Source organism: Engystomops pustulosus, chromosome 2 (assembly GCF_040894005.1).
Source record: "Engystomops pustulosus chromosome 2, aEngPut4.maternal, whole genome shotgun sequence".
In the NCBI taxonomy this organism is placed as follows: domain Eukaryota; kingdom Metazoa; phylum Chordata; class Amphibia; order Anura; family Leptodactylidae; genus Engystomops; species Engystomops pustulosus.
This window is the reverse complement of record NC_092412.1, coordinates 9,845,040-9,870,949: the sequence shown is the minus strand read 5'-3', so window position 1 is coordinate 9,870,949 and position 25,910 is coordinate 9,845,040. Positions and strand designations below refer to the sequence as shown.

The 25,910-nt window shown below is 45.7% G+C and overlaps 2 protein-coding genes across 3 annotated transcripts in view; both read right to left on the bottom strand.

Annotated features, from left to right (window-relative positions):
• LOC140119857 (uncharacterized) overlaps nucleotides 1-3,584 on the bottom strand; it is a 63,975-nt gene extending 60,391 nt beyond the window's left edge. The window contains exons 1-2 of one of the 2 annotated variants that reach the window (XM_072139283.1): nucleotides 3,366-3,584; nucleotides 3,090-3,281 (exon numbers count right to left, since the gene is read on the bottom strand). The gene's annotated coding sequence lies outside the window, so the exon portion shown is untranslated. The remainder of the gene's footprint in view (nucleotides 1-3,089; nucleotides 3,282-3,365) is intronic. The other variant, XM_072139284.1, reaches the window with a different exon arrangement.
• Nucleotides 1-25,910, bottom strand: part of LOC140116880 (uncharacterized) — a 66,567-nt gene that overhangs the window by 5,250 nt on the left and 35,407 nt on the right. The gene's annotated exons all lie outside the window — the stretch shown is intronic.

Genomic DNA, 25,910 nt, shown 5'->3' with positions numbered 1-25,910 from the left:
CGGGAACTTACGTCTTCGATGACTGACCTCATCACCCTGGCCACCTGGATTGACATCCGGTTTTCAGAGCGTCTGGAGGAGTAGCGTCTTGAACAAGCGCAGACCAGGATCTGCTGACTGCCCCGTTTGGCCCCTGTCTTCCAAAGACCACCACAGCCGCACTGTCTGCTGTAGAGGTGACCATGCAGGTGGATAAAGCTTGTCTGACACCCAAAAGAGCGCCCGACGTTGACAGGAGAATCTGTGCCTCTATTGTGCCAGCCCGAAGCACTTTCTCGGGACCTGTCCACTCCATCTTCAGTGTCTGGGAAAAGCATGCACCTAGGGTTACTGGGAGAAACGTCCCTAGGTGAGAGCAAAGCTTCTCCATACCTTAACATACCTGTCCTTCTCATCTCCGGGTCAGATCATCAGTTTCATGCTTCTGCTTTCCTGGATTCCAGCTCTGCAGGAAACTTTGTGGATGCAGCCCTGGTCTCCCAGAATCATTTTCCTGTGGTCTGTCTTGAAAAGCCACTGGTCATCCCGTTTGTCAGTGGGCAGATTCTCTGCGAACCGGTCCAGTTCAGCACAGAGCCCCTGTGCCTGCAAATTGGGGCATTGCACAAGAAGAGACTGCTACCTCTGTCTACGTCTGCTGTTCTGCTGAGTCTACCGTGGTTCTCAAGGAGGTTCTCGTCGGGGAACCGGAATGCTAGTCAATGGTGGTACATCATTCCATATCCATCATGGCTTCTCAGACTTTGCAGATGTATTCTTGGAGAAGCAAGCTGAGATTTTGCCACCACGCCATTCCTACAACTGCCCACTTTCTGTGCCTGAAACCGCAGCTATGTCAGCCTATATGAAGGAAAATGTGCAGAAGCTGTTCATATGCAAGTATTCTTCCTCTGACTGTTCTTCTTCGTGGCCAAGAAGGATGGTTCTCTCCGTCCATGCATAAACTATCGTAGTCTTAACAAAATGACTGTAAGAAACCGCTATTCAAGGTCTTCACTAAATTGGACCTACATGGGGCGTATAATCTCATCTGCATCCGCAAAGGTGATGAATGGAAGACTGCCTTCAATACTCGTGATGGGCATTTCGAGTGTCATGCCGTTTGAACTCTTTAATGCACCAGCTGTATTCCATGAGTTTGTCAATTACATTTTCAGAGACTTGCTATACACCCAGGTCGTGGTCTACCTGGACCTGGTGTTCTCTGCGGACCTTGCGTCCCATCAGGCCCAGGTACAACTACTCAGACGCCAAGAGACAATCGTCTGCATGCCAAAATCGAGGGACTACAAATGGATTCCACAAATTTGTCTGCTGTACTACAGTGGCCTTACCCAGTTGGACTTCTTGCCATCCAGAGATTCTTGGGCTAAATTACTACCGGCAGTTCATACCCCATTTTTACTCTCTTGTGTTTCCCATTGTGGCGCTGACCAAGAATAACACCAATCCCAAGCTGTGGTCTCTGGCAGCTAAAGACGCTTTCTCCAAGCTGAAGTCTGCCTTTGCCTCGGCTCCTGTGCTCACACGGCCTGATATGGAGAAACCATTCCTGCTAGAGGATGACACCTTCTCGGTAGGGGCTAGTGCAGTTCTCACCCAGAAAGGGTCCAAAGGCCGATCTCTCATCTGCAGCTTTTTCTCGAAAATCTTCTTGGCCACAGAGAGGAACTACTCCATAGGTGATCGGGAGCTTCCGGCCATAAGGCTTGCTTTGGAAGAATGGCGTTATCTTCTAGAAGGAGCTTGTCATCCGGTCTCTATATATACTGACCACAAGAATCTCCTATATCTGCAGACTGCTCAGCATCTCAATCCACGACAGGCTTGTTGGTCCCTTTACTTATCTTGCTTTCATTTCCTGATTCATTTTCTTCAAGCAGAGAAGAATGTCAAAGCCAATGCCCTCTCTCGTGCCTCTGATGTGATTGGGGATAAACCGACTCCTCAACATTGTTCCTCCTAAACGGCTTGTGGATCCATACCAATTCCTCCTGGCAAGAACTATGTCCGACCTGCTCTTCGGAAGTGTGTAATAACTTGGGGACATTGCACCCCAGTATGCTCAGCTACATGAGAGCAGAGATCTTTTGCTCTCTTCTCTTGTTTCTGGACAAGACCAGTGGTTAGCGGATGGTTAATGAAGTGAGTAAAAGCTGGGAGAAGCACAGCGGTGAGGTTAGGAATAAGGTGCAATTGGATTGTTACAAGTGCACAAGTAGTGAGGTTTGAGCTGGACATCATGGAGGAAACATTCTCATCAGCAAGAGAAGAGAATTAGGTTATATGGGAGAAGCATTGGATATCTAGGGTGTGTTACAGGGATTGTAGAGTGAAAACGTCCTTGAAGGTACTGGGTCTTTTAAAGTGTGAGACAAAGTCCGCAGCACAGTTAAGAAAAGTGGGTGCAGGGGTTGAAGGACAAGATAGTACATAATTTCCTGGGGTCATGAGATAAAGAAGATGAAAGATTTATAGAGTAAATATGTTTTGCAGAGATGAGTGCAGATTAATGTTATTGTCTATATGTAATGATGAGATGATGCAGAAGTCTAGATGATCCTCACACTTGGTATGTCCTCTATAATCAGGAAGGTCTCCTCTTACCTGGTGATGTGAGGGGCTGGTGGTCCTCCATCATGATGTCCTTGTACTGGTCCTTGTGTCCTTCTATATACTCCCACTCCTCCATGGAGAAATAGACAGTGACGTCCTGACACCTTATAGGAACCTGACACCCACAATGACACAGTCATCACCCAGACCCCTCCCTTGTGTTATTGTACAATGTCCCAGCATTCCCGGCAGCACTCACCTCTCCGCTCAGCAGCTCAGTGATCCTGGAGGTAAGTTCTAGGATCTTCTGCTCATGTATCAGTGAATGAGGTGGAGGATCGGTGATTTGGCTCTGGGTCCATCCTACTGACACACGGGGGGTCACACACTCACCAGACGACTTCTTCACTACTGTGTAATCCTGTGTATGGGGAGACACTGATCACTACATAGATCCTAAGAATCCTTCACCTCTCCAGTCATTTCCCGCTGTTATTCCTAGAGATAAGAGCCGTGTCCTGGGAGACTCTCACCTCTCCGGTTATCAAGGAGATCATCTCTGTGGTAATGTCTAATATCCTCGCATCCATGTAGTCTCTACCATTGTCAATTCCTGGGGAGCCATTCACTGCCATGATGTGCTTGTACAGAACCTTGTGTCCTTCTATATACTCCCACTCCTCCATGGAGAAATAGACAGCCACATCCTGACATCTTATAGGAACCTGACACACACAATGACACAGTCATCACCCAGACACCTCCCTTGTGTTATTGTACAATGTCCCAGCATTCCCTGCAGCGCTCACCTCTCCGCTCAGCAGCTCAGTGATCCTGGAGGTAAGTTCTAGGATCTTCTGCTCATGTATCAGTGAATGAGGTGGAGGCTCGGTGATGGGGCTCTGGGTCCATCCTCCTGACACACGGGGGGTCACACACTCACCAGACGACTTCTTCACTACTGTGTAATCCTGTGTATGGGGAGACACTGATCACTACATAGATCCTAAGAATCCTTCACCTCTCCAGTCATTTCCCGCTGTTATTCCTAGAGCTAAGAGCCGTGTCCTGGGAGACTCTCACCTCTCCGGTTATCAAGGAGATCATCTCCAGGGTGAGCTCCAGGATCCTGGCCGCCATCTGCTCTCTGTCCTTCTCCCGGATCCCTGGCTGATCATTGATGGAAAGGATCATCTTTAGGAGAAACCTCTGGGAGTCCTGTATCTATAGAACCCGAGGAAAAATTATGAAGATCAACAGCAAACGAATGTGTACAGACAAGAACCCAAATAAGCAGTCTTCAGGACTTCAATACACATGTTCCAAACCTCATCAAATTTATTTGCACAGTCAAGCCAAAGGGGAAAATTATAGTGAAGTGTTGTCACAGGAGGAATTTCAAGTGTAACAGAAGGTCTATACTTCAGCATCAGAAAATAAAGAATCCTAATGCAAGTGTATTTCCCATAGAGAAAACAAATAGGCTTATTTGTGTAGTATTGGAGGAAATTTCTATGTGAGGAAATCCTCCAGAAAAAACCTAGGAACTTTTCTTTGGATGAATTTGATTTGCAATTTATGGACCGAGACTGGAAGACTCAAGAGAAACCCCCAATTAGAGTGGGAATCTCCTCCAAGTGTGGATTTTGGCGTGGTAAAGCTGTCCACAAGGACATTGGTTCCTGTAGAAGATGGCGCTAATTTACCGGAAGTATTAGACCGTTAAATAGACACAGCTTTTAGAAGTTCATATGACGCTGGTGCGGCTCAAGTCAAAGTGACAGCTGCCAGTTCTACAGTAGCTAAATCTCTTAGGTCCTGGTTGAAGATGGCTTTCATGAGGGAGTCCACAGGGATGATCTTCTGAAGACCTTTAGATACATATCTTTGGCCAGTGAATTTTTAGGTGACGCCTCCAGCCAGGCTGTGAGATTGTCAGCAGAGAGAATGGCATTGTCAGGCAGAAGAGCCGACTTAAGCCTTGGGTGGATGAAATAAAATCTAATAGTGCTTTATGAAATTTAAAGGAAATCTACCACCATATTACTGGTAATAGAGTGTCCAAAATAGGCACCCCTGGTTATGACGCCGTCATATCGTGGTCGAGGTATATAGATGATATACTCTTTATTTGGCAGGGTACGGCCAATGATTTGGAGATCTTTTTACAGAGCCTCAACGTCAACCAACAAAATATCAAGTTGACCTGGAATTACAGCCAAAACCAGATAGAGTTTCTCGATATTTTAATCGGCAGGGACTCAAAGGGTTTTGTCACCACCGATGTTTATCGAAAGGAAACATCTGTAAACTCCCTCCTTCATGCTTCTTCCTCTCACTATCCACAGACCAAGAGAGCTATCCCAGTGGAACAGTTCCTGCGCATGCAATGTATCTGCTCCAGCGACCGTTCTTTTGAAAATCAGGCTAAAGACCTCACCAGGAGATTCCGTAATAGGGGCTACAGAGAAGCGACCATCAAACGTGGATATAATCGGGCAAAAAAGGAAACCCTTAATTCTCTTCTGGTAAGTCGACCAAGGAATGAGAATGAAAAGGAAACAGAGCCAGTGAGAGTGATCACAAGTTCTAATTCTCAATGGAGGGGGGGTCAAGGAGATAATAGAAAAACACTGTTGACGGACAAGGATTTAGCACATTGTCTCAAAAGCCACCCTTCTATCACATGGCGTAAGTCACGGAACCTACGGGACATGTTGGTTCGTAGCCACTATGTTCCCAATGTAGAAAAGAGTTGGTTGGGTAAGGGAGGCCCCTCCTGGGGCTCCTTTTGTTGTGGCAGGTGCAAGGCACGCCAATATATGGAGCGTACACAGAATTTCACCGACTCCAATTCAGAAAAAGAATATAAAATCGTATATCATATTAATTGTATAATTAATTGAGTCGGTGATCTACTATCTACGCTGCCCATGCGGTAAAATCTATATTGGCATGACAACCAGGCCCTTAAAGGTAAGAGTCCTAGAACACATTTGGAGCATAAGAGCAGCCAGGATTGACGCGACCTTTGACCCTTTGAACGATTTAAAATTACAGCCAATTCCGAAGCATTTTCGTGATGCACATGGCTGTAACCCTAAGGGCTTCACAGTACGAGAGATAGACAGGGTCCTTTAGGTTTCCAGGGGTGGTGATGGGAAGAAGATTTTATTACAAAAGGAACTGAGGTGGATCACCCTTCTGGATACCACACAGCCTAAGGGCCTCATCGAGGCCACCAGCTTCAAACCTTTTTTATAATGTTTTTAGATTAACTGTTTTTCGGATCCCTCACAGAAAAACTTTGTTGATAGGTAGATACATCTCTGATAGTTTTTTGCTACCCGAATTTCTTCCAACCCATCAAGTCTCAAGACATCACAATTCACATGTATTTGCAACAAGAAGCTCTATATGAATTGGTCAAACCTGGATGTTTCAGTATTTTCACGTTTATGTATGGTTTTTCATTGCTTTTCACTTATATATTTTATATATTTTTTGTTCTGTCTTCACTTTTTGGTATCACAATTTTTTATTGCTTCATTAATATTTGAAATAATGTATACATATCTTTATATTGTATTGTATACACATGTTGTGATTTTGCACTAGTAGAGGGTAGTTCTGGATACGTAACTACATCCAGCTATCCCCACCACCTTGACATTTTCAATGTCATTTTCACATTTTTTTCACACTTTTTTATCCTTATTAGGTAGAATAACATGGCATTCAATAATTTGACATGAGCACTTTACTGCTGTTATGGCAGAGTTTTGCTACTTTTATATTTAGGCATGTGGCACTTTATGCACTTACAGCACTTTTACCAGGGGGTACAATTTCTAGCGCATACATTTTTACATCCCTATATCCATTCTATAGCCCACACTCCACACATTAGCAGCACCCTACATATATATCACTAGGCTACCTCACCGTATATAGACTCACCGGCCACTTTATTAGGTACACCATGCTAGTAATGGGTTGGACCCCCTTTTGCCTTCAGAACTGCCTCAATTCTTCGTGGTATAGATTCAACAAGGTGCTGGAAGCTCCTCAGAGATTTTGCTCCATATTGACATGATGACATCACACAGTTGCCGCAGATTTGTCGGCTGCACATCCATGATGCGAATCTCCCGTTCCACCACATCCCAAAGATGCTCTATTGGATTGAGATCTGGTGACTGTGGAGGCCATTTGAGTCCAGTGACCTCATTGTCATGTTCAAGAAACCAGTCTGAGATGATTCCAGCTTTATGACATGGCGCATTATCCTGCTGAAAGTAGCCATCAGATGTTACAGGGTACATTGTGGTCATAAAGGGATGGACATGGTCAGCAACAATACTCAAGTAGGCTGTGGCGTTGTACCAAGGGGCCCAAAGACACCATGACACCACCACCACCAGCCTGACCCGCTGATACAAGGCAGGATGGATCCATGCTTTCATGTTGTTGACGCCAAATTCTGACCCTACCATCCGAATGTCGCAGCAGAAATCGAGACTCATCAGACCAGGCAACAGTTTTCCAATCTTCTACTGTCTAATTTCGATGAGCTTGTGCAAATTGTAGCCTCAGTTTCCTGTTCTTAGCTGAAAGGAGTGGCACCCGGTGTGGTCTTCTGCTGCTGTAGCCCATCTGCCTCAAAGTTGGACGTACTGTGCGTTCAGAGATGCTCTTCTGCCTACCTTGGTTGTAACGGGTGGCGATTTGAGTCACTGTTGCCTTTCTATCAGCTCGAACCAGTCTGCCCATTCTCGGCTGACCTCTGGTATCAACAAGGCATTTCCGCCCACAGAAATACTCAGACCAGCCCTTCTGGCACCAACAACCATGCCACGTTCAAAGGCCTCAAATCACCTTTCTTCCCATACTGATGCTCGGTTTGAACTGCAGGAGATTGTCTTGACCATGTCTACATGCCTAAATGCATTGAGTTGCTGCCATGTGATTGGCTGATTAGAAATTAAGTTAACGAGCAGTTGGACAGGTGTACCTAATAAAGTGGCCAGTGAGTGTATATGCTGAATTTATGAATTTACTTTCAATAAAGAGTATTATTTCAACAAATTAGTGTTGGTGCAGGCTCTGGTTCTTTTTTGGTAATGTCCAAAATAGACTGCCTGCGGTTGCGCGGCCATAGCTCCAAGGCCGGTGCTCCTGCACATATGCGCCGAAGATGACATGGTAGGCGGAGAATAGAGGCTACTGGGGCGTGGAGTAGCCTCATATCCGGCTACTCCAAGCCCCAGTAGCCGCTTATTTCTTTCGTGATCCAGTGTGTAGCCATCACCCAGAAAATCAACTTTGAAGAGAGCTGTAAATTGGTTGTACAAGTCAATGGATACAATACTCTCGATACCCTGAGACTTATGGGGCTAAATAATGACTTTGAATTAAGTAGCATTTAGAATTAAGTCTACGTATTTGTTAGTAACCTAGCCTGACGATTACTCTCAATCTGAAATGTAGGATTGTATTGGAACACTGTGATAACGTTGAACTATTGAAGCCATTCAGGGATGTTCTCACCATCATCTGCTGCCTTCTTTTTTCTACACAATTTTTTGTCCTTTTTACTTTTCAGCCCTCGGTGTCATTTATATCAATATGTCATTGTACAGATTATACATTCGATGGTCATAATATTTTGTGTCTGGGGGGTGACTTGCGTTATTATTATGCCCATAAGTATAATATTTGGGACACCGATTTAGTGACCCCTGTTAGATTCATACAGGGTCACATGGGCCGAGCAGATGTCTTATTGAGATTCTGTCTCCCCATTTAAAAGAAGTTGACGTTGCCTCGACCCCCCCCCCCCCCCTTTTAAATAAGCCCTGGTGGCTACATAAATATGTGCCCCTCCTGGAGCTATTGACCAATATATTTATTAAACATAGTTTGGTTAGCCTGGATCTATACACATTTGACATGCCCTGTATTAATATTTCGCTAACACCTGTATCACAATTGGCCAGCAGACAACAGTTGTTGCGATTTGTCTAGAATGTATGTACCATATATACTAAGTATGTACAGTGGCCTCTAATTTTAACACAAAAAAAACCTGGAAAACCCTATTGATTCGAGTAAAAGACAAGGGTGGGAAATGCATTGGTCACAACCCCTGCCCCCTAGTAGATGGACAGCCAATGCCCCCTAGAAGATAGCCAGTGCCTGCCCTCCTGCCATTAGCTTCCCCCACCCCATATATAGGCACTGAACCCCCCTACCCCCTGTACATAGCCAACAGCTCCCTACCTAGCCTAGAAAAAAAAAAAACAAGAACTCTGGCCTCACCGTCCCGACGGCCCCTGCAGATCCTCGTGTCTTGAGCTGCGGCTCCGTCTTCGGCTCCCCACACACTCCCGTCGCACAAACCATGACGTAAGCCGCTTGCTGACATCATAGCGTGAGCCGCCGCCGCAAAAACTATGGTGTCAGCAAGTGGCTGATGTCATGGTTTGTGCAATGGGAGAGTGTGGGGAGCCGAAGACGGTGCCGCAGCTGAAGACAGAAGAGGATCTGCAGGGGCGTCGGAAAGGGACTCGAGTATAAGCAGAGTTACATTTGTTGTGCTGAAAAACTGAACTTATACTAATCATAGCTTGAAAAAGGCTCATATTGAGATTCCTGGGATGCGGATTATTTATATACAGTGTACACCCATCATGCATACAGACATATATATACAGCTACATACATAGTCATATATACATCCCACACCTATACTGTATACAGAGACATATATATACAGCTACATACATAGTCATATATACACCCCACACCTATACTGTATACAGAGACATATATATACAGCTACATACATAGTCATATATACACCCCACACCTATACTGTATACAGACATATATATACAGCTACATACATAGTCATATATACACCCCACACCTATACTGTATACAGAGACATATATATACAGCTACATACATAGTGATATATACACCCCACACCTATACTGTATACAGAGACATATATATATACAGCTACATACATAGTCATATATACACCCCACACCTATACTGTATACAGACATATATATACAGCTACATACATAGTCATATATACATCCCACACCTATACTGTATACAGAGACATATATATACACTACACACCTATACTGTATACAGAGACATATATATACAGCTACATACATAGTCATATATACACCCCACACCTATACTGTATACAGAGATATATATACAGCTACATACATAGTCATATATACATCCCACACCTATACTGTATACAGACATATATATATACAGCTACATACATAGTCATATATACATCCCACACCTATACTGTATACAGAGACATATATATACAGCTACATACATAGTCATATATACACCCCACACCTATACTTTATACAGAGACATATATATACAGCTACACACATAGTCATATATACACCCCACACCTATACTGTATGCAGACATATATATATACAGCTACATACATAGTCATATATACACCCCACACCTATACTGTATACAGAGACATATATATACAGCTACATACATAGTCATATATACACCCCACACCTATACTGTATACAGAGACATATATATACAGCTACATACATAGTCATATATACACCCCACACCTATACTGTATATAGAGATATATATACAGCTACATGCATAGTCATATATATACACCCCACACCTATACTGTATACAGAGACATATATATACAGCTACATACATAGTCATATATACACCCCACACCTATACTGTATACAGAGACATATATATACAGCTACATACATAGTCATATATACACCCCACACCTATACTGTATACAGAGACATATATATACACCCCACACCTATACTGTATACAGAGACATATATATACAGCTACATACATAGTCATATATACACCCCACACCTATACTGTATACAGACATATATATATACAGCTACATACATAGTCATATATACATCCCACACCTATACTGTATACAGAGACATATATATACATCCCACACCTATACTGTATACAGAGACATATATATACAGCTACATACATAGTCATATATACACCCCACACCTATACTGTATACAGAGACATATATATACAGCTACATACATAGTCATATATACACCCCACACCTATACTTTATACAGAGACATATATATATATACAGCTCCATACATAGTCATATATACACCCCACACCTATACTTTATACAGAGACATATATATACAGCTACACACATAGTCATATATACACCCCACACCTATACTGTATACAGAGACATATATATACAGCTACATACATAGTCATATATACATCCCACACCTATACTGTATACAGAGACATATATATACAGCTACATACATAGTCATATATACACCCCACACCTATACTGTATACAGATATATATATACAGCTACATACATAGTCATATATACATCCCACACCTATACTGTATACAGACATATATATACAGCTACATACATAGTCATATATACACCCCACACCTATACTGTATACAGAGACATATATATATAGCTACATACATAGTCATATATACATCCCACACCTATACTGTATACAGAGACATATATATATACAGCTACATACATAGTCATATATACACCCCACACCTATACTGTATACAGAGACATATATATATAGCTACATACATAGTCATATATACATCCCACACCTATACTGTATACAGAGACATATATATACAGCTACATACATAGTCATATATACATCCCACACCTATACTGTATACAGAGACATATATATATACATCCCACACCTATACTGTATACAGAGACATATATATATATACAGCTACATACATAGTCATATATACACCCCACACCTATACTGTATACAGAGACATATATATACACCCCACACCTATACTGTATACAGAGACATATATATATACAGCTACATACATAGCCATATATACATCCCACACCTATACTGTATACAGAGACATATATATACATCCCACACCTATACTGTATACAGAGACATATATATACAGCTACATACATAGTCATATATTCACCCCACACCTATACTGTATACAGAGACATATATATACAGCTACATACATAGTCATATATACACCCCACACCTATACTGTATACAGAGATATATATACAGCTACATACATAGTCATATATACATCCCCCACCTATACTGTATACAGAGACATATATATACACCCCACACCTATACTGTATACAGAGACATATATATACATCCCACACCTATACTGTATACAGAGACATATATACAGCTACATACATAGTCATATATACACCCCACACCTATACTGTATACAGAGACATATATATACACCCCACACCTATACTGTATACAGAGACCTATATATACACCCCACACCTATACTGTATACAGAGACATATATATACACCCCACACCTATACTGTATACAGAGACATATATATACATCCCACACCTATACTGTATACAGAGACATATATACAGCTACATACATAGTCATATATACACCCCACACCTATACTGTATACAGAGACATATATATATATATATACACCCCACACCTATACTGTATACAGAGACATATATATATATATATACATCCCACACCTATACTGTATACAGAGACATATATATATACATCCCACACCTATACTGTATACAGAGACATATATATATATACAGCTACATACATAGTCATATATACACCCCACACCTATACTGTATACAGAGACATATATATATACAGCTACATACATAGCCATATATACATCCCACACCTATACTGTATACAGAGACATATATATACATCTACATACATAGTCATATATACACCCCACACTTATACTGTATACAGACATATATATACAGCTACATACATAGTCATATATACACCCCACACCTATACTGTATACAGAGTCATATATATACAGTTACATAGTCATATATACACCCCACACCTATACTGTATACAGGGATATATATATACACCCCACACCTATACTGTATACAGACATATATATACACATCCCACACCTATACTGTATACAGACATATATATACACCCCACACCTATACTGTATACAGAGACATATATATACAGCTACATACATAGTCATATATACACCCCACACCTATACTGTATACAGAGACATATATACACAGCTACATACATAGTCATATATACACCCCACACCTATACTGTATACAGAGACATATATATACAGCTACATACATAGTCATATATACACCCCACACCTATACTGTATACAGAGACATATATATACAGCTACATACATAGTCATATATACATCCCACACCTATACTGTATACAGAGACATATATATACACCCCACACCTATACTGTATACAGGGATATATATATATACACCCCACACCTATACTGTATACAGACATATATATACACCCCACACCTATACTGTATACAGAGACATATATATATACACCCCACACCTATACTGTATACAGACATATATATACACATCCCACACCTATACTGTATACAGAGACATATATATACAGCTACATACATAGTCATATATACACCCCACACCTATACTGTATACAGAAACATATATATACAGCTACATACATAGTCATATATACACCCCACACCTATACTGTATACAGGGATATATATACAGCTACATACATAGTCATATATACACCCCACAGCCTATACTGTATACAGAGACATATATATACAGCTACATACATAGTCATATATACACCCCACACCTATACTGTATACAGAGACATATATATACAGCTACATACATAGTCATATATACACCCCACACCTATACTGTATACAGAGACATATATATACAGCTACATACATAGTCATATATACACCCCACAGCCTATACTGTATACAGAGACATATATACAGCTACATACATAGTCATATATACACCCCACACCTATACTGTATACAGAGACATATATACAGCTACATACATAGTCATATATACATCCCACACCTATACTGTATACAGAGACATATATATACAGCTACATACATAGTCATATATACACCCCACACCTATACCGTATACAGAGACATATATATACAGCTACATACATAGTCATATATACATCCCACACCTATACTGTATACAGAGACATATATATACAGCTACATACATAGTTATATATACATCCCACACCTATACTGTATACAGAGACATATATATACAGCTACATACATAGTCATATATACACCCCACACCTATACTGTATACAGAGACATATATATACACCCCACACCTATACTGTATTCAGAGACATATATATACACCCCACACCTATACTGTATACAGAGACATATATATACACCCCACACCTATACTGTATACAGAGACATATATATACAGCTACATACATAGTCATATATACACCCCACACCTATACTGTATACAGGGATATATATACACCCCACACCTATACTGTATACAGGGCTATATATATATATACAGGTCTCTCTCCGGGTGCAGGTAGAACATGTGGTGGTTACAGACGATTCTACATGTAAGAGAAATAGTAAATGATAAGAGGAGATGAGAGAAGCGGAAGTTGTTATAAACCGGAAGCTGCGGGAGACGTTACCTCTGTGGGAATAATCTCCTGGGGCCGGGATCTTATACACTCAGGAGGAACAGCCGCTGCCGCTGCGTCCAACCGCAACTTCCTCTAGGGGCGGAGATATAAGGCGGAGCTACACGAGGGCGTATATATATAGAGGGCGGAGTTACGTGTGGAGGGCGGAGGATATACCGGGCGTGGCTACACGGAGGGGAGGCGGGGGGGGGATACACAGGGCGGAGCTACACGGGGGGCGAGAATTGTAAGGGGCGGTGCAACACTGGGGCGGGTGGGAGATGTACAGGGCGGAGCTTCACGGGATGGGAGATATACTGGGCGGAGCTACACGGCGGTGGGAGCTGTATTTACAGGACGGAGCTACACTGGGAGGGAGCAAGGCCCGGGCAAGGGGCGGGGATGGACTTAATAACTGTATTTGTAATGTATTTTCCCTCCTTCACACGCATTATAAGCCCCGCCCATAACACATCAGTCACTTGACTAGTGGGCGGTGAGTAGGAGCCTCGCGCCCCGCCCACATGTGCTGTGACAGTGATGCTGAGGTAGAGGCTGCCGGGGTGTAGGACACAGATAACAAGTAATGCAGGAATGTTCCATACCTGAGGGGCGGGGTCTGAGTGTGACGTCAGTGTGTAAGTGTCTGTGTATGTTCTCAGTGCGCGGCTACGTTCTCACTCAGCGTTTGCCTGATATCAGACGCGTTTCTAGTGAAGCTCCTCCTCTATCGCATGTGAACACGCCCCTCCCTCCATCTAAGTCCCTCCCTCCAGCCTTTACTTTACTTTCACCTGCATCTCCACTGAAACGCATTAACTCCTGCTGCTTATTCCTTATTACATGTGAACACAGCCTTAGTCCTGCCGCCCTCCCAAGGGGCATCTTACAGACATCAATGCAGATATTTAAATACTATTAAAAACTAATAATATGTCCCAGCAGCGGCCTCCCCTCACTAATTACATGTTCCAGCAGCGACCTCCCTTCACTAATAACATGTCCAGCAGTGGCCTCCCCTCACTAATAACATGTCCAGCAGCGGCCTCCCCTCACTAATAACATGTCCAGCAGCAGCCTCCCCTCACTAATAACATGTCTTAGCAGATGCCTCCCTTCACTGATAACATGTCCAGCAGTGGCCTCCCCTCACTAATAACTTGTCCCAGCAGCAGCCTCCCTTCACTAAAAACATGTCCAACAGTGGTCCCCCCTCACTAATAACATGTCCAGCAGCGGCCTCCTCTCACTAATAACATGTCCAGCAGCAGCCTCCCCTCACTAATAACATGTTCAGCAGCGACCTCCCCTCACTAATAACATGTCCCAGCAGCGGCCTCCTCTCACTAATAACATGTCCCATGACTGGCCACCCCTCACTAATAACATGTGCAGGAGCGGCCTCCCTCACTAATGACATGTCCAGCATCTGCGTCCTCTCACTAATAACATGTCCAGCATCTGCCTCCTCTCACTAATAACACGTCCAACAGCGTCCTCCCCTCACTAATAACATGTCCAACAGAGGCCTCCCCTCACTAATAACATGTCCAGCAGCAGCCTCCCCTCATTAATAACATGTCCAGCTGCAGCAACCCTTCACTAATAACATGTCCAGCAGCAGCCTCCCCTCACTAATAACATGTCCAGCAGCGGCCGCCCCTCACTAATAACATGTCCCAGCAGCGGCCTCCTCTCACAAATAACATGTCGCAGGACTGGCCACCCCTCACTAATAATATGTCCCAGAAGTGGCCTCCCTCACAAATAACATGTCCCAGCAGCAGCCTCCCCCCATTAAAAACATGTCCAGTAGCGGCCTCCCCTCACTAATAACATGTCCAGCAGAAGCCTCCCTTCACTAATAACATGTCCCAGCAGCTGACTCCCTTAACTAATAAAATGTCCAGCGGTGGCTTCCCCTCACTGATAACATGTCCAGCAGCGGCCTCCCCTCACTAATAACATGTCCAGCAGCGGCCTGCCCTCACTAATACCATGTCCAGCATCTGCCTCCTCTCACTAATAACATTTCAAACAGCGGCCTCCCTTCACTAATAACATGTCCAGCAGCGGCCTCTTCTCACTAATAGCATGTCCCAGGACTGGCCACCCCTCACTAATAACATTTCTCAGCAGCGACCTCCCTCACAAATAACATGTCCTAGAAGCAGCCTCCCCTCACTAATAACATGTCCAGCAGTGGCCTCCCCTCACTAATATCATGTCCAGCAGCAGCCTCCCTTCACTAATAACATGTGCCAGCAGCTGACTCTCTTCACTAATAACATGTCTAGCAGTGGCTTCCCCTCACTAATAACATGTCCAGCAGCAGCCTCCCTTCACTAATAACATGTCTCAGCAGCGGACTTCCTCACAAATATCATGTCCCAGCAGCAGCCTCCCCCCACTAATAACAAGTCCAGCAGCGGCCTCCCCTCACTAATAACATGTCCAGCAGCAGCCTCCCTTCACTAATAACATGTCCAGCAGCGGCCTCCCCTCACTAATAACATGTCCAGCAGCAGACTCCCTTCACTAATAACATGTCCAGCAGCGGCTTTCCCTCACTAATAAAATGTCCAGCAGCAGCCTCCCTTCACTAATAACATGTCCCAGAAGCTGACTCCCTTCACTAATAACATGTAAAGCAGTGGCTTCCCCTCACTAATAACATATCCAGCAGCGGCCTCCCCTCACTAATAACATGTCCAGCAGCGGCTTCCTCTTACTAATAACATGTTGCAGGACTGGCCTTCTCTCACTAATACCATGTCGTGCATCTGCCTCCTCTCACTAATAACATTTCCAACAGCGGCCTCCCCTCACTAATAAAATGTCCAACAGAGGCCTCCCCTCACTAATAACATGTCCAACAGAGGCCTCCCCTCAATAATAACATGTCCAGCAGTGGCCTCTTCTCACTAATAACATGTCAAGCAGCAGCCTCCCTTCACAAATAACATGTCCAGCAACGGCTTCCCCTCACTAATAACATGTCCCAACAGCAGCCTCCCCCCACTAATAACATGTCCAGCAGCGGCCTCCTCTCACTAATAACATGCCCCAGCATCGGCCTCCTCTCACTGATAACATGTCCAGCAGCAGCCTCCCCTCACTAAAAACATGTCCAGTAGCAGCCTCCCTTCACTAATAACATGTCTCAGCAGATGCCTCCCTTCACTGATAACATGTCCAGCAGCGGCCTCCCCTCACTAAAAACATGTCCAGCAGTGGCCTCCTCTCACCAATAACATGTCCAGCAGTTACCTGCTGTCACTAATACCATGTCCAGCAGCAGCCTGCTCTCACTTATAACATGTCCAGCAGTAGACTACCCTCACTAATAACATATCCAGCAGTAGACTCCCCTCATTAATAACATGTCTAGCAGCGGCCTCCCCTCACTAATAACATGTCCAGCAGCGGCCTACCCTCACTCATAACATGTCCAGCAGCGGCCTCCTCTCACTAATAACATGTCTAGCAGCAGCCTCCCTTCACTAATAACATGTCCAGCAACGGCCTCCCCTAACTAATAACATGTCCAGCAGCAGCCTCCCCTCACTAATAACATGTCCCAGCAGCGGCCTCCTCTATCTAGTAACATGTCCCAGGACTGGCCACCCCTCACTAATAACATGTCTCAGCAGCAACCTCCCTCACTAATAACATGTTCCAGCAGCCGCCTCCCCTCACTGATAACATGTCCAGCAGCGGCCTCTCTCACTAATAACATATCCAGCAGCAGCCTCCCTTCACTAATAACATGTCCAGCAGCGGCGTCCCATTACTATTAACATGTCCAGCAGTGTTCTCCCTTTACTAATAACAAGTCCCAGCAGCGGCCTCCTCTCACTAATAACATGTGCCAGCAGCAGCCTCCCCACACTAAAAACATGTCCAGCAATGGCCTCCCCTCACTAAAAACCTATCCAGCAGCAACCTCCCTTCACTAATAACATATCCCAGCAGCTGCCTCCCCTCACTAATAACATGTCCCAGCATCGGCCTCCCCTCACTAATAACATATCCAGCAGCGGCCTCCTCTCACTAATAACATGTCCCAGCATCGGCCTCCTCTCACTGATAAAATGTCCAGCAGCAGCCTCCCCTCACTAAAAACATGTCCAGTAGCAGCCTCCCTTCACTAATAACATGTCTCAGCAGATGCCTCCCCTCACTGATAACATGTCCAGCAGCGGCCTACCCTCACTCATAACATGTCCAGCAGCGGCCTACCCTCACTCATAACATGTCCAGCAGCGGCCTACCCTCACTCATAACATGTCCAGCAGCGGCCTCCTCTCACTAATAACATGTCCAGCAACGGTCTCCCCTCACTAATAACATGTCCAGCAGCAGCCTCCTCTATCTAGTAACATGTCCCAGGACTGGCCACCCCTCACTAATAACATGTCTCAGCAGCAACCTCCCTCACTAATAACATGTCCCAGCAGCCGCCTCCCCTCACTGATAACATGTCCAGCAGCGGCCTCTCTCACTAATAACATGTCCAGCAGCGGCCTCTCTCACTAATAACATATCCAGCAGCAGCCTCCCTTCACTAATAACATGTCCAGCAGTGGCGTCCCATTACTATTAACATGTCCAGCAGTGTTCTCCCTTTACTAATAACAAGTCCCAGCAGCGGCCTCCTCTCACTAATAACATGTACCAGCAGCAGCCTCCCCACACTAAAAACATGTCCAGCAATGGCCTCCCCTCACTAAAAACCTATCCAGCAGCAACCTCCCTTCACTAATAACATATCCCAGCAGCTGCCTCCCCTCACTAATAACATGTCCCAGCATCGGCCTCCCCTCACTAATAACATGTCCCAGCATCGGCCTCCCCTCACTAAAAACATGTCCAGTAGCAGCCTCCCTTCACTAATAACATGTCTCAGCAGATGCCTCCCCTCACTGATAACATGTCCAGCAGCGGCCTCCCCTCACTAAAAACATGTCCAGCAGTGGCCTCCTCTCACCAATAACATGTCCAGCAGTGGCCTCCTCTCACCAATAACATGTCCAGCAGTTACCTGCTGTCACTAATATCATGTCCAGCAGCAGCCTGCTCTCACTTATAACATGTCCAGCAGTAGACTACCCTCACTAATAACATGTCCAGCAGTAGACTTCCCTCACTAATAACATGTCCAGCAGCGGCCTCCCCTCACTAATAACTTGTCCAGCAGCGGCCTACCCTCACTCATAACATGTCCAGCAGCGCCCTCCTCTCACTAATAACATATCAAGCAGCAGCCTCCCTTCACTAATAACATGTCCAGCAACGGCCTCCCCTCACTAAAAACATGTCCAGCAGCAGCCTCCCCTCACTAATAACATGTCCCAGCAGCGGCCTCCTCTATCTAGTAACATGTCCCAGGACTGGCCACCCCTCACTAATAACATGTCTCAGCAGCGGCCTACCCTCACTCATAACATGTCCAGCAGCGGCCTCCTCTCACTAATAACATGTCTAGCAGCAGCCTCCCTTCACTAATAACATGTCCAGCAACGGCCTCCCCTCACTAATAACATGTCCAGCAGCAGCCTCCCCACACTAAAAACATGTCCAGCAATGGCCTCCCCTCACTAAAAACCTATCCAGCAGCAACCTCCCTTCACTAATAACATATCCCAGCAGCTGCCTCCCCTCACTAATAACATGTCCCAGCAGCGGCCTCCCCTCACTAATAACATGTCCAGCAGCGGCCTCCTCTCACTAATAACATGTCCCAGCATCGGCCTCCTCTCACTGATAAAATGTCCAGCAGCAGCCTCCCCTCACTAAAAACATGTCCAGTAGCAGCCTCCCTTCACTAATAACATGTCTCAGCAGATGCCTCCCCTCACTGATAACATGTCCAGCAGCGGCCTACCCTCACTCATAACATGTCCAGCAGCGGCCTACCCTCACTCATAACATGTCCAGCAGCGGCCTCCTCTCACTAATAACATGTCAAGCAGCAGCCTCCCTTCACTAATAACATGTCCAGCAACGGCCTCCCCTCACTAATAACATGTCCAGCAGCAGCCTCCCCTCACTAATAACATGTCCCAGCATCAGCCTCCCCTCACTAATAACATGTCCAGCAGCGGCCTCCTCTCACTAATAACATGTCCCAGCATCGGCCTCCTCTCACTGATAACATGTCCAGCAGCAGCATCCCCTCACTAAAAACATGTCCAGTAGCAGCCTCCCTTCACTAATAACATGTCTCAGCAGATGCCTCCCCTCACTGATAACATGTCCAGCTGCGGCCTCCCCTCACTAAAAACATGTCCAGCAGTGGCCTCCTCTCACCAATAACATGTCCAGCAGTTACCTGCTGTCACTAATACCATGTCCAGCAGCAGCCTGCTCTCACTTATAACATGTCCAGCAGTAGACTACCCTCACTAATAACACGTCCAGCAGTAGACTTCCCTCACTAATAACATGTCCAGCAGCGGTCTCCCCTCACTAATAACATGTCCAGCAGCGGTCTCCCCTCACTAATAACTTGTCCAGCAGCGGCCTACCTTCACTCATAACATGTCCAGCAGCCCCCTCCTCTCACTAATAACATATCAAGCAGCAGCCTCCCTTCACTAATAACATGTCCAGCAACGGCCTCCCCTCACTAATAACATGTCCAGCAGCAGCCTCCCCTCACTAATAACATGTCCCAGCAGCGGCCTCCTCTATCTAGTAACATGTCCCAGGACTGGCCACCCCTCACTAATAACATGTCTCAGCAGCAACCTCCCTCACTAAAAACATGTCCCAGCAGCAGCCTCCCCCCACCAATATCATGTCCAGCAGCAGCCTCCATTCACTTATAACATGTCCCAGCAGCTGCCTCCCTTTACTAATAACATGTCCAACAGCGGCTTCCCCTCAATAATATGTCCATTAGTTGCCTCCACCCACTAATAACATGTCCCAGCAGCCGCCTCCCCTCACTGATAACATGTCCAGCAGCGGCTTCTCTCACTAATAACATGTCCAGCAGCAGCCTCCTTTCATAATAACATGTCCAGCAGTGGCCTCCCCTCACTAATAACATGTCCAGCAACGGCCTCCCCTCACTAAAAACCAATCCAGCAACAACCTCCCTTTACTTATAACATATCCCAGCAGCTGCCTACCCTCACTAATAACATGACCAGCAGTGGCCTCCCCTCACTAATAACATGTCCCAGCATCGTGACCAAACAAAGAATAGGACAGGCACTACCAATGTATACAGATAACAAATAAGTCCACGTATCCTAGGAGAGCATGTAACCAACAAAAGAACAAAAGAGAGGATACGTATGATGGACTAAGGTAATATCAAAAAAACTTTATTAATACATAAACACAGTAACAACAAAACCACATAATAAAAACACTTAAAAAGTGCACCATGCAAGGTGTACTTGACCTCCCAGGACCAGTGTGTCCTGGGCTCCCCAGCCCCAAGCCGACCAAGTCAAAACGACAAATGTGTGATGCAGGACAATGAGGGGAGTGCTAAATACAGCTGAATAACATCAAATTGCAACAGGCAATATGTGCATACATAAAGTGACCGGTGCAAAAAATAAATGAACCCAACAGTCCTGTATATAGTAGCCTAAATGCCTGAAGTATACGGTACCTAATGTGGATCCATATGGTAAGGTGAGAGAGGCAGAAAGGCAAGGTCGGAGTGGGGAGGAGGAGAGAGGAGCGAACCCCACGCGTATCGTCACCTGCTCCGGTGACTTCCTCAGGGGTGTGTCACTTATAACATGTCCCAGCATCGGCCACCTCTCACTAATAACATGTCCAGCAGCGGTCTCCTCTCACTGATAACATGTCAAGCACCAGCCTCCGTTCACTGATAACATGTCTCAGCAGATGCCTCCCCTCACTGATAACATATCCAGCAGTGGCCTCCCCTCACTAATAACTTGTCCCAGCAGCGGCCTCCCCTCACTAATAACATGTCCCAGCGGCAGCCTCCCTTCACTAATAACATGTCCAGCAGCAGCCTGCTCTCACTAATAACATGTCCAGCAGTAGACTTCCCTCACTAATAACATATCCAGCAGCGGTTTCTTCTCACTAATAAAATATCCAGCAGCAGCCAACCCTCACTCATAACATGTCCAGCAGTGGCCTCCTCTCACTAATAACATGTCCCAACAGCTGCCTACCCTCACTAATAACATGACCAGCAGCGGCCTCCCCTCACTAATAACATATCCAGCAGCAGCATCCCTTCACTAATAACATGTCCCAGCTGCTGCCTCTCCTCACTTGCAACATGTCCAGCAGCGGCCTCCCCTCACTAATAACATGTGCAGCAGTGGCCTCCCCTCAACAATAACATGTCCAGCAGTTACCTGCTTTCACTAATACCATGTCCAGCAGGAGCCTGCTCTCACTAATAACATGTCCAGCAGTAGACTTCCCTCACTAATAACATGTCCAGCAGTGGCATCCCCTCACAAATAACATGTCCAGCAGCGGCCTACCCTCACTCATAATATGTCCAGCAGTGGCCTCCTCTCACTAATAACAGGTCCCAACAGCTGCCTACCCTCACTAATAACACGACTAGCAGCAGCCTCCCCTCACTAATAACATATCCAGCAGCATCATCCCTTCACTAATAACATGTCCCTGCAGCTGCCTCTCCTCACTAGCAACATGTCCAGCAGCGGCCTCCCCTCACTAATAACATGTCCAGCAGCGGCCTCCCTATACTAATAACTTGTACCAGCAGTGGCCACCCTTCATATATAATATGTCCAGCAACGGCCTCTTCTCACTAATAACATGTCCAGCAGCAGCCTCTCTTCACTAATAACATGTCCCAGCAGCTTCCTACCTTCACTGATAGCATGTCCAGCAGTGGCCTCCCCTCACTAATAACATGTCCCAGCAGTGGCCTCCCCTGACTAATATCATGCCCAGCTGCAGCTGCCCTTACTTATAACATGCGCAGGAGGGGCTTCCCCTCACTAATAACATGTCCATTAGCGGCCGGCTCTCACTAATATCATGTCCACCAGCAGCCTCCCTTCACTAATAACATGTCCACCAGTGGCCTACACTCACTAATACATGTCCCAGCAGCCGCATCCCCTCACTTATAACATGTCCAGCAGCGGCCTCTCTCACTAATAACATGTCCAGCAGCAGCCTCTCTTCACTAATAACATGTCCAGCAGTGGCCTCCCCTAACTAATAACATGTCCCAGCAGTGGCCTCCTCTCACTAATAACATGTGCCAGCAGCAGCCTCCCCCCACTAATAACATATCCAGCAACAGCCTCCCCTCACTAAAAACCTATCCAGCAGCAACCTCCCTTCACTGATAACATATCCCAGCAGCTGCCTACCCTCACTGATAACATGTCCAACAGTGGCCTCCCCTCACTAATAACATGTCCCAGCATCGGCCTCCCCTCACTAATAACATGTCCAGCAGCGGCCTCCTCTCACTAATAACATGTCCCAGCAGTGGCCTCCTCTCACTGATAACATGTCCAGCAGCAGCCTCCCCTCACTAATAACATGTCTAGTAGCAGCCTCCCTTCACTTATAACATGTCTCAGCAGATGCCTCCGCTCACTGACAACATGTCCAGCAGTGGCCTCCCCTCACTAATAACTTGTCCCAGCAGTGGCCTCCCCTCACTAATAACATGTCCCAGCAGCTGCCTCCCTTTACTAATAACATGTCCAGCAGCGGCCTCCTCTTAATAATAACATGTCCAGCAGCCTCCCTTCACTAATAAAATGTCCAGCAGTGGCCTCCACTCACTAATAACATGTCCAAGCAGCCGCCTCCCCTCACTAATAACATGTCTCAGCAGATGCCTCCCTTCACTGATAATATGTCCAGCAGTGGCCTCCCCTCACTAATAACTAGTTCCAGCAGCAGCCTCCCTTCACTAATAACATGTCCAGCAGCAGCCTCCCCTCACTAAAAACATGACCAGCAGTGGCCTCCCCTCACCAATAACATGTCCATCAGTTACCTGCTGTCACTAATACCATGTCAAGCAGCAGCCTGCTCTCACTAATAACATGTCCAGCAGTAGACTTCCCTCACTAATAACATGTCCAGCAGTGGCCTCCCCTCACTAATAACATGTCCAGCAGTGGCCTCCCCTCACTAATAACATGTACAGCAGTGGCCTCCCCTAACTAATAACATGTCCCAGCAGCGGCCTCCTCTCACTAATAACATGTGCCAGCAGCAGCCCCCCCCCCTCTAATGACATGTCCAGCAACGGCCTCCCCTCACTAAAAACCAATCCAGCAGCAACCTCCCTTCACTTATAACATATCCCAGCAGCTGCCTACCCTCACTGATAACATGTCCAGCAGTGGCCTCCCCTCACTAATAACATATCCCAGCATCGGCCTCCACTCACTAAAGCCATGTCCAGCAGCGGCCTCCTCTCACTAATAACATGTCCCAGCAGCGGCCTCTTCTCACTGATAACATGTCCAGCAGCAGCCTCCCCTCACTAATACATGTCCAGTAGCAGCCTCCCTTCACTAATAACATGTCTCAGCAGATGCCTCCCCTCACTGATAACATGTCCAGCAGTGGCCTCCCCTCACTAATAACATCTCCAGCAGTGGCCTCCCCTCACTAATAACATATCCCAGCTTTGGCCTCCACTCACTAATAACATGTCCAGCAGCGGCCTCCTCTCACTAATAACATGTCCCAGCAGCGGCCTCTTCTCACTGATAACATGTCCAGCAGCAGCCTCCCCTCACTAATACATGTCCAGTAGCAGCCTCCCTTCACTAATAACATGTCTCAGCAGTGGCCTCCCCTCACTAATAACATGTCCCAGCAGCTGCCTCCCTTTACTAATAACATGTCCAGCAGCGGCGTCCCCTCAATAATAACATGTCCAGCAGCCTCCCTTCACTAATAACATGTCCAGCAGTGGCCTCCACTCACTAATAACATGTCCCAGCAGTCGCCTCCCCTCACTGATAACATGTCCAGCAGCGGCCTCTCTCACTAATAACATGTCCAGCAGCAGCCTCCCTTCACTAATAACATGTCTCAGCAGATGCCTCCCTTCACTGATAACATGTCCAGCAGTGGCCTCCCCTCACTAATAACTTGTCCCAGCAGCAGCCTCCCTTCACTAATAACATGTCCAGCAGCGGCCTCCCCTCTAATAACATGTCCAGCAGCGGCCTCCCCTCACTAAAAACATGTCCAGCAGTGGCCTCCCCTCACCAATAACATGTCCAGCATTTACCTGCTGTCACTAATAACATGTCCAGCAGCGGCCTACCCTCACTAATAACATGTCCCAACAGCTGGCTACTCTCACTAATAACATGACCAGCAGCAGCCTCCCCTCACTAATAACATATCCAGCAGCAGCATCCCTTCACTACTAACATGTCCCAGCAGCTGCCTCTCCTCACTATCAACATGTCCAGCAGCGGCCTCCCCTCACTAATAACATGCCCAGCAGATATCTCCCCTCACTAAAAACATGTCCAGCAGAAGCCTCCTTTCGCTAATAACATGTCCAGCAGTGGTCTCCCTTCACTAATAACATGTCCAGCAGCGGCCTCCCCTCACTAATAACATGTCCAGCAGCGGCCTCCTCTCACTAATAACATGTCCCAGCATCGGCCTCCTCTCACTGATAACATGTCTCAGCAGCAGCCTCCCCTCACTAA